Here is a 10,629-nt window from a genome sequence, read left to right as displayed (position 1 = left end):
CTCTCACATAGACTCTTCCTGAAAATAAGATGAATTGTAATTGTTTGATGACTAATAACACAGTTTGTTAGTTTTCAAGAAAGTTTATGATCTATACTTTAACATGTGAATAGTTTGTTACTTGATCATGCAAAGTTCTATGAGTTGAGCTACTGTTATGACATATAATGATGCTAGAAAAGGTGATTGAAATTATCATTGATCACACTTATGCACCTGCTAGCATTCACACTTCATAAATTCTTTCTTTTATCATTTACCTACTCAAGGACGAGCAAGAATTAAGCTTGGGGATGTTGATACGTCTCCAACGTATCTATAATTTATGAAGTATTCATGCTATTATATTATCCATCTTGGATGTTTTATGGGCTTTACTATGCACTTTTATATTACTTTTGGAACTAACCTATTGACCCAGAGCCCAGTGCCACTTCCTGTTTTTTCCCTTGTTTCAGTGTTTCGAAGAAAAGGAATATCAAACGGAGTCGAAACGGAATGAAACCTTCTGGAGAAGTTATTTTTGGAAAGAAAGCAACCCGGGAGACTTGGAGTCCACGTCAAGAAAGCAACGAGTAAGGCATGAGGCAGGGGGCGCACCCACCCCCCTGGGCGCGCCCTCCACCCTCGTGGGCCCCTCGTGGCTCCCCTGACGTACTTCTTTCTCCTATATATACCCATAAACCCCAAAAACTTCGGGGAACAGAAGAGATCGGGAGTTCCGCCGCTGCAAGCCTCTGTAGCCACCAAAAACCAATCGGGACCCTGTTCCGGCACCCTGCCGGAGGGGGAACCCTCACCGGTGGTCATCTTCATCATCCCGGCGCTCTGCATGACGAGGAGGGAGTAGTTCACCCTCGGGGTTGAGGGTATGTACCAGTAGCTATGTGTTTGATCTCTCTCTCTCTCGTGTTCTTGATTTGGCACGATCTTGATGTATCGCGAGCTTTGCTATTATAGTTGGATCTTATGTTTCTTCTCCCCCTCTACTCTCTTGTAATGGATTGAGTTTTCCCTTTGAAGTTATCTTATCGGATTGAGTCTTTAATGATTTGAGTACACTTGATGTATGTCTTGCCATGCGTATTTGTGGTGACAATGGGATATCACGTGATTCACTTGATGTATGTTTTGGTGATCAACTTGCGGGTTCCGCCCATGAACCGATGCATAGGGGTTGGCACACGTTTTCGTCTTGACTCTTCGGTAGAAACTTTGGGGCACTCTTTGAAGTACTTTGTATTGGTTTGAATAGATGAATTTGGGATTGTGTGATGCATATCGTATAATTATACCCACGGATACTTGAGGTGACATTGGAGTATCTAGGTGACATTAGGGTTTTGGTTGATTTGTGTCTTAAGGTGTTATTCTAGTACGAACTTTAGGGCTGTTTGTGACACTTATATGAATAGCCCAACGGATTGATTGGAAAGAATAACTTTGAGGTCGTTTCGTACCCTACCATAATCTCTTCGTTTCTTCTCCGCTATTAGTGACTTTGGAGTGACTCTTTGGTGCATGTTGAGGGATAGTTATACGATCCAATTATGTTATTATTGTTGAGAGAACTTGCACTAGTGAAAGTATGAACCCTAGGCCTTGTTTTCTAGCATTGCAATACCGTTTGTGCTCACTTTTATCATTAGTTACCTTGCTGTTTTTATATTTTCAGATTACAAAAACATATATCTACCATCCATATTGCACTTGTATCACCATCTCTTCGCCGAACTAGTGCACCTATACAATTTACCATTATTGGGTGTGTTGGGGACACAAGAGACTCTTTTTATTTGGTTGCAGGGTTGCTTGAGAGAGACCATCTTCATCCTACGCCTTCCACGGATTAATAAACCTTAGGCCATCCACTTGAGGAAAATTTGATACTGTCCTACAAACCTCTGCACTTGGAGGTCCAACAACATCTACAAGAAGAAGGTTGCGTAGTAGACATCAGGGAGTCGTTCTTTGACTCAGACGATCCTTGTTGGGAAGACGCGTGGCTCGATACCTCGGACGACACCAGCGAGAAAGATGTGGACGACTCGGAGTAGGTTCTAATTGCACCGTAGTTTTTATCTAGTTGCACCGTAGTTTTTATCGTGTTGGACTAGTTTTTTTATCTATGCTATGATGAACTACGTACGCTATGTGAACTATCTATGTATCATTTTTTTATCCATAATCTATGTCTATGTTTCTTTATATTTGTTTGGAGTGCACATGTTGTTTATGCGAGTGCGCGCGCAGTTTGTTACAGCAGCTGCTGGAGCGGCTCGCGCGTGCTAAAATTTGCGGCGGCCGCTGGAGCAAACGTACCCCGCCACGCAAAAACAGGTGATCCGCGCGCTGTAAATGGGTTTTTAGCGCAGCGTGCCTAGCGCGGCTGTTGAAGATGCTAAGTTTTGGCATGGAGACGAGACGACGCGGGTGAAAAAGATGAACAGGCGGGCTGGTCAGTTCTTTGCCGCGCCCGCTGCAGATCACATGGAATCGGTGCCGCACCGCCGCTGAGGGAATCGGCTACATTGCCGCCGGCGTCCGTCACCGGGCCGCCAAGATCCACCAGCAGGACGCTGCAAGGGAGTGGACGAGGGGTTGGGGTGGAGTAGCATCGCGGCTGCCGAGGTGAGCGAGGGGCAGGGGCTGAGCCGCCACGGAGGTGCTCGAGGGGGCCTGGGGCTGAGCTGCCGCGAGCTAGGTGCTCGAGGGGTTCGGGGCTGAGCCGCCGTGGAGGTGCTCGAGGGGCGCCGGGGCTGAGCTGCCGCGGAGGTGCTTGAGGCGGTCATGGCTGAGCCGCCACGGAGGTGCCACGCCGACGCATCGAACATCTCCGATAACGCCGATTTTGGGGCTTCTCCGCTCCAGATCGTGGAGCTTCTCCACCTAAATAGGAGCAACCTACAGGAAGGTTCAGAGGTACGAAGGCACGGCCCCTCCTTTGTTTCGTATATGTTTCTGTCTGAGCATATTTAGTTCAAAATTTAGCACAACTATGTGTGTTGCTTGAGGAGGTAATCTGTAGAAAAGTATCATCCTGTTTATATCTTTTGAATGAAGACAACTGGTAGAACAAGGTCCCTAATGTTGAAGTGATGTCATTGTATTTGTGCACAACATTCAGTTTTCTTAATCATTGTTTCACATTCGTGCTTGTTTTTTCTCTAATATATATGTCGTTTTGAATTTTGGTAGAATTTGGGTATTATGCAATTGTGGAAGTGTAGTGCAATGGTACAAATTGACAAGAGGATACCTCAAGTTGGTATGAGATTCAAAGATTCAGATGAGGCTTGGTTGTTTTGGGTAGATACGGGGGTCACATAGGCTTTGATGTGAGGAAAAGATGCACCAACAAAAGCAAATTTGATGGAAAGGTGACTTCATGCAGATCTGTTTTGTTCCAATGAGGGTCTTAGAAGGAAATGTCAAACCGAACGTGAGCCAAATCGTTTTAGAGCTGGAACAAGAACTGATTGTCTAGTTCGGATGGTTATTACATTGGATCGAGCGACAGAAAGTTATGAAATTACTGAAGTTGTGTTGGAACACAACCACTACCTTTAATTGCCACAAACCTGCCACTTGTTGGCCTCACAAAGGAAGTGGAGAAGGATGACAGAACAAAGGAGCAAACTTGGACTTTCAAGAGTGCAATGCAATCCTGAGTTCCACCCAACTCTTGACAGCTCCATCTTGTGATGTTCATGATTTGTTTTCACCTCTAATTGCATGAAAACTGACTTATGTTGTTTGTACTGTCAGCTGTCTAAACAATAGTAAGTACGGATTTTTATTCTTCATCAGTTTTCTAAAGTGTAGATGATGGCTGGATGCGTTCATGAATTGGTTGATGCATGCTTGATCGGAACTGACTTTTTTTCTAAAAAAAGGGAGAGATTCTCCCGGCCTCTGCATCAGAACGATGCATGCGGCCATCTTATTAAAAAGCGCCAAATCAAACAAAGCATGTCATCCAGTATAGCTCTTAGAAGGAGCACAAAGGAAAAGATCGAAACTGGCTTATGTTGTTTATCCTGTCGGCTGTCTAAAGATGTGTAATTATGGGGAAAAAATCAGTTTTCTAATGTGTGGATGATGGCTGGATGTGTTGATGAGTTGGTTGATGCATGCTTTATCGTTGCCAGGTCTCGATTTCAATGTATACAAATTGGCACAACATATAGGACTGTAGTTTCTGTACTGGCAAACTGGCCGCTGTAGTCAGCCGCTTGCTACTGTCGATTGCCTGAAAAAGCCAAAGCCTGAATCGTTTTTGCACTTGGGCCAATCAGTGTCGTTGGATGGAGAACAAACGCTGGATGGGAGGGCGCATGTTACGGCGTGACTGCCAAGAGGCATGTCACCTGATCCCAGTACAGTGCATACATTGTTGAACCGAAGCGGATTGGACTGAAAACTTTGGGGCCGGATATAGGGAGCCACAGTCAAGGATTAACACGGGAGAAGGCGGCAATGCAACAGTTGAATGAAAACATATTGTCCACTTTTTCATGCACGAGGATCATTGCAGGTTTTCACGCGGTGTATCTTCATAAGGCTCATTGTAGGTTTTCACGAAGAAACAACTGCAGATGAAAAGCCGATGGTGGACAAGAGTACTAAGAAGAGAGAAAATAAACATTAATATGGAATTATACAGTTTTGGATTGTGGCACGTTGACCTCAATGCAATCAGTTATCCATTGTCACACATTGATGTTTTACAAAAATTAAAACACTTAGACGTAGAATTGCCACCAAAGTCAAAATGTGTTTCCTTGAGAAGCATATTTTAGCTATTATATTATGTAATTTTAATGATATATCAATGCTAATGTGACAACAAAATAAACCAAATAACAACATTTCGCTTTCAATGAAAAATCTTTATAACTATGATACACGAGTGAGCGATAGAGATTGTTTTAGTTAAATACTTAGAGGCAACAATTCCTTTCAAGTACGCAAATTATCATTTTACATAACTACAATTCAATGCAATAAAAAAACATCAATGTTTCAATTTTCTTGGTAAAAGAACCCTTACAATATATGGGGGCAAAGACAAATGTGTAGGGAATAGAAGGAGGGAAATAGGAAAAGTTGGATACATTATCAATATCTTTATCAATAAGGTTATATAAACAATGGGATATGTTGCACATTTTAACGAGTTCCCAAATCTAATTATTTTTATTATGAAAATGCACATTTTGGATATATATTATATTGAAATACACATGTACTAGCGAATCAAGAAAAGTAGATGCATAGAAATAATATATGGAAAGTCTAGCTGCGCAAAAGCACGGGTCACGATTGCTAGTTTACAATATAATACGACCGCTCGCAAACTTCTGACACATTACGAGAACGTTTAATCTCCATTTACAAAAATAATATTTAGATAATCTCGCGGTCACATGCAAGTGTCCAGTTGGTTTGAAAAAGGTAAATGGAGACAAAGGGTAAAGTTCGCCTCTTCTCGAGAAGCGGCAAACTACCAATGGCCAAGTTTTGTAAAAACACCCGGGTAACTCCAGTACGGCGGCAACAGATTGCCGATGCAACAACATGGATGATGCCGTGATGAATGTAACGAAGAAATAATTAATGTGATTTAATAATTATATTACGCAAAGAATCTAGAGAACCGGTCTCGGCTGTTACACACATGGACATGGGTCATAAAACATGTGCTAACTCCATATGGACCATTAAGTATTAACCATATTTTGGTCTGACATTTGTAGTTGTACTGGTGCGCAGAGTTGTTAATTTTTATTTATATGATGCTATGTAACCTTTTTATTACCATCGTTTGTTACATGCATATGAATATCCATGTGTTTCCTTGTATATCTGGATATCTATGGTGTAGGTGTGGACATAGTCTGTGGCCCATGGATACTTTCATGGGTGGCCAGGCTCATGGATATACGGCTATAGATCTAGTTTAGCTCTACCGTCCAAACACACCCCATTGTCATCCCAATGTGATGCGTGATTAGATAAAAAGAAGTGCTGAGTGGGTGAGAGAGCTAGAAGGATCACATTTGAATATCCGGAATAAATAGAATGGATAGGTATGGATATTTCTCTGCATTAAATACTTCATACTTTCTGTATGGCATTAAAATCTGAGATTTATGCAATAAATGTGAATCATAGACTGAGGTACATATCTTTATCATATGACATTAATAATATGGTTGTATATACATATTAAAGAATTCGATCTTTGGGACATTAATTGCATGAATGACAACCATTAAACTATTGATATGCCAGAAAGCTTATAAATATATTTCATACAGTATGAAACTTGACCATTCAGGGTTTCCAAAATGAAAGAAAGGCAAGCTATTAGAGCGCTCCTTCTACTCTCATATCTTGTTCTAGTAACCAGAGGAATAGATACAACTACAATGCAAAGGGAAAATGATAGCCAGATCCTTGCCCATCGAAAAGTTAATAAAACCGTCATGGTAAGGTGGAGATGTATATGATTGCATTGATGTGAATGTCCAACCTACTTTGGGCCACCCATTGTTGAAACATCACAAAATTCAGGTAAATTACGTTCATGAAGATATGAATACAATCATTATGTGGCTCAAATGGACGTCGATTCATGACGGAAGACATAAATGAATAGTTAGTTTTCACAAATACATGGATGTTAGTTAGCCATCAAATTTTTGGGAATAGGTCATATATTATGTGATGATACTTTGTTTTGAATTCTAAAATTTCATAGCATAGTTTGTTCTACTCCCTTTAGATTAAAATCGTTTATCTATTCTTTACCTATACTTCTACAAACAACGGAAGTCGGGATGAAATAAATGAACCTTATGATATGCATGCTTAATTAGAAATGAATTGAACTATGCAATTTTTGTATATGTGATTGTGTGTTGGTAATATTTGTGGGACTAATAAGGCTTTAAAGTTTTATGATCAAACAGATGGAACCAAGTTCTTTACCGGTTGGACAGAGTATAAAATCTCCCTCCCCAAATGGTGTTTTACAAGCACATCTATCCGTTGGTGAATGCCCGATGGGGATGGTTCCAATTATACGTAATAATAGAAGGGGCCATATAGCAGCACACACTACCGAGCAAGTGATTAACAAGGATGAGCAACTAGAGGTGAGTTTTCAATTTTTTGCTTGTTAGAATGATCTAGGTATCATAGTAATTGGGCGACTAATACCAAGTTTTGTGTGCCTAGAAAATGTAAAATATAGTGGAATACAGTCGTGGCAAAATAATCAAAGATAATTCCAATGCAAAGTCTTTTTAATTTGAATGCTAATGTTTAATCATACAACTATTTGGCTCAGGTGTGGAATAGTAAATTTCTTACAATAGAAATTCAGAACACACACACACACACACACACACACACACACACACACACACATAAGAGCACACGTTGTGTATGAACACATAAGAAATGATGGATCCGTGCTCCAGGCACCCAGAGCTAGGCCCGAGGAGTTAGATTTTTTACTGGTGCCTGTATGCATTGTATATTGGCCCCGTGGCTTAGCCCACTAGCCCAGCATAGCCCAGGCACACAAAGACTCTAAGCTAGCTACATAAATCACTTACGGCAATTATGTCCCAAACTGGATCCTAACTCGGCGACCATGTGGCCCACCATCGCCCAATGCTTTCCGAGCTACCCACTACCCTCGCAACGAGCCAACCCGTCATTCCCCTCCGCTGCTACGCCCCGGTCACCTGCTACCTTCACCAGTCTTAGCTGCAAAGCAGCTCCAGTGTCACATCCCGCACTAGCGACGTGCTGCCAAGTTGCTCTACATTGGAAATTCCAGCATTATAGGTTGTTGTTATTTGTATACACTATGTGCATGTGTAATTTTTTGTGATATCTTTAGGAAGTTATAAGGGCCAAACTTTCCATGTTGACAAAACACCTAGCCCAGAGTTACAATAATTCCGGCTCCGTCGCTGCACATGCACACATACACACAAACATAAAGGTCCTAAAATATAGAAATTAGAGTAGTTAGTACTGAATTCAGCACACAGTTTTTTCAACAAATAGTAAGAGCAAGTCTAGTAGAGTCGCCATAAGTGGTTGATCACCATAATAACCACTATTATGTGGAACATCATACGAAATAAACACTCCAGCAAAGTCACCATATGCATCACTCCAAATCCAACCATTGCGAGGGAGGGAATTTCATCTACTTATTCCTCTCTCTTTCCCTCTCTTTTGTGCCCATACAAATAGTACATCAGCATGCCCCATTAGGAAACATGCCCCTTAGTTAGTTATTAATATTCTATATGTACAAAGTCTTTGTGACTCATTTTCCACCCCATTATATATGAATGAAATCTATTTTGCAAGTTAGCAATTTAGTTCATATTGAACTTGTCGACAAAATCAAGAAAGAACAAAAACAATTACGGACCACATATTTTTGGCGGCTGTGTGTTTGCGCACAGCTTCCGCACCTCCAAAAAACGGTGGATGGCTCTCTAAACCGGCTTGGGGACCACAAATATGTTGAATCTTCTAGGGTTGCCCTAAGTTGTGTGAATGTTCTTTCAATTGTATGTGTAGTAATTCCATATTTTCACCATGTTAGTCCAAGACTTTCTTGAACCATTTGATATGCATTGGTCTCTCTAACTCCAAGTTGACACCATTAAGTTATGGTCATTAATGTTATATGGTATTGGACTTATATTGATGTGTTTAATATAGTTATCACAATGACCAACATTTTTTTGTAGATGGCAGGAATTAGATATTCAGATGATTTGTATGGGGTACGAGCTACCATAAATGCGTATGAGCCAAAGGTGAAGAAAGGTAGCAAGGATATTAGTCAATCAGGTGTACTAATTGATAATGGACCAAAGAGTCAAGAAGAAGCTGTAGGTGCGTGTTATTCGGTAGCTCCAAACTCCACTGGCGATACCTTTGCAAGGTTTCATGTTGTTTGGGTAATTAATAACATTTCCTCTTTTACGCATTATATTATCAAGTACAACAATTTTATAACATGAAATTATAAACATAAACTGATATACTTTGTTTTTACCTTTGAACGGACTTGGATAACAGCGAGATAGCAGACTACACAAGCCCTGCTATGATCATGTATGTCCTGGTTTTGTGCAAGTTAGTCACCGTGTTGGTCTTGGAGGAAGAGTACTTCCTATTTCAGTCTACAACGGACCACAATATGTGATAGACATTTACATTTTCAAGGTGCTGACTTGCTCAATGAAATTATTGATTTTCTACATATAAACAGGTGGTGCATATGAAAATTAGTACTTACTTGAATTAGTTGATTCACACAACCAATTTAGGTAGCTCGATATGATATCAATTGTGTAATTCTGGAACACCAACATTTGTTTTATTTCTAGTCATTCGACACCCACATACTATTTTTTTGACATGCATTTGACAAATTATCAAGAACATGGCCTAAAATGGAATTACGATTCACCTTACAATTAAAATAACATATATTCAGCAAACACTTCCAATCATGGAGAATATTTGATCTTCAAGGATTCACATATACATTGTCTTGATGTACATCCCTTATTATGGGAAGATGTTATGAGAAGAATACATAATATATATCTTCAGCGGAACAGAAACAATTGCATGCACACTAGATATTAGCAAGATAACATTGAGTATTTTATGTCCTTGTATGTGCTCGGTAATCTTTCATGCATTTTGATTTACCTTAGGACCCAAAAACAGCGAATTGGTGGGTGATGTATGGTGAAGAAAAGACACCGATTGGATATTGGCCAAGTTCACTCTTCTCTCACTTTAAAGATAAAGGAATTTCCTCATTCTGGGGCGGTTTTGTTCAGGGCCCAACAGCTTCATCAGACTCTCCACAAATTGGTAGTGGGCATGTGGCCTCTGAAGGGTATGGAAAAGCAGCTTTTATGAGGGACATTCAGATTGTTGACAACAACAACAAGCTTGTCACTCCAAATAGACACAAAGACCTTGTTGGATCTAGTGATAAAAAGAAATATAGTATTGATGGTTATAAAGTTGATAACCATGGTATGCATATGTATTATGGTGGACCAGGTAATTTGGTCTAAGAATGTACTCTACAAACTACAATAAATTGTCAGCATACTTATTGAGTTGGACATTTACATAATTATTGGGAGCTGTCATACATCCGAGTGTTTATTCCAGTGAGTAGTTTAGCAAACCCATCAAGGCAATGAGCATATGAAAAAAGAACATGAATAGAAATTTTGAGGGACACAATGCAATATTTGTCATGGATAATTGCTTGGATTTGTTCACGCAAAACAAATTCTCATACTTCCAATGTATTGATATGTTCCTAGTGGTACAGTTCGGGCGGGTACAAAGTCCTCACATGAGAAACAGGTCTCCTATTAGACACATAAATTTATATTTTCAATTCCTACTGCAACAAAGCATTGACCTTGTAAACTTTGTTCTTCAAAAGTTAAATATATTGACCCTAAAGTTTCACTTTTTTATGTATGCTATTTTTCGAATTCCAAAATGAAACGGTTCAAATTCAAAATATCCTCCCAATGAGCCTTTTCC

At 40.1% G+C, this 10,629-nt stretch overlaps 1 pseudogene; it reads left to right on the top strand.

Moving 5' to 3' along the window:
• Nucleotides 1–6,359: 6,359 nt before the first annotated feature.
• LOC123076599 (uncharacterized) lies at nucleotides 6,360–10,142 on the top strand (annotated as a pseudogene).
• Nucleotides 10,143–10,629: the final 487 nt, after the last annotated feature.

Source organism: Triticum aestivum, chromosome 3D, assembly GCF_018294505.1.
Source record: "Triticum aestivum cultivar Chinese Spring chromosome 3D, IWGSC CS RefSeq v2.1, whole genome shotgun sequence".
NCBI lineage: Eukaryota > Viridiplantae > Streptophyta > Magnoliopsida > Poales > Poaceae > Triticum > Triticum aestivum.
The sequence above is the reverse complement of the archived record's forward strand: the minus strand, read 5'-3'. Positions and strand labels throughout refer to the sequence as shown.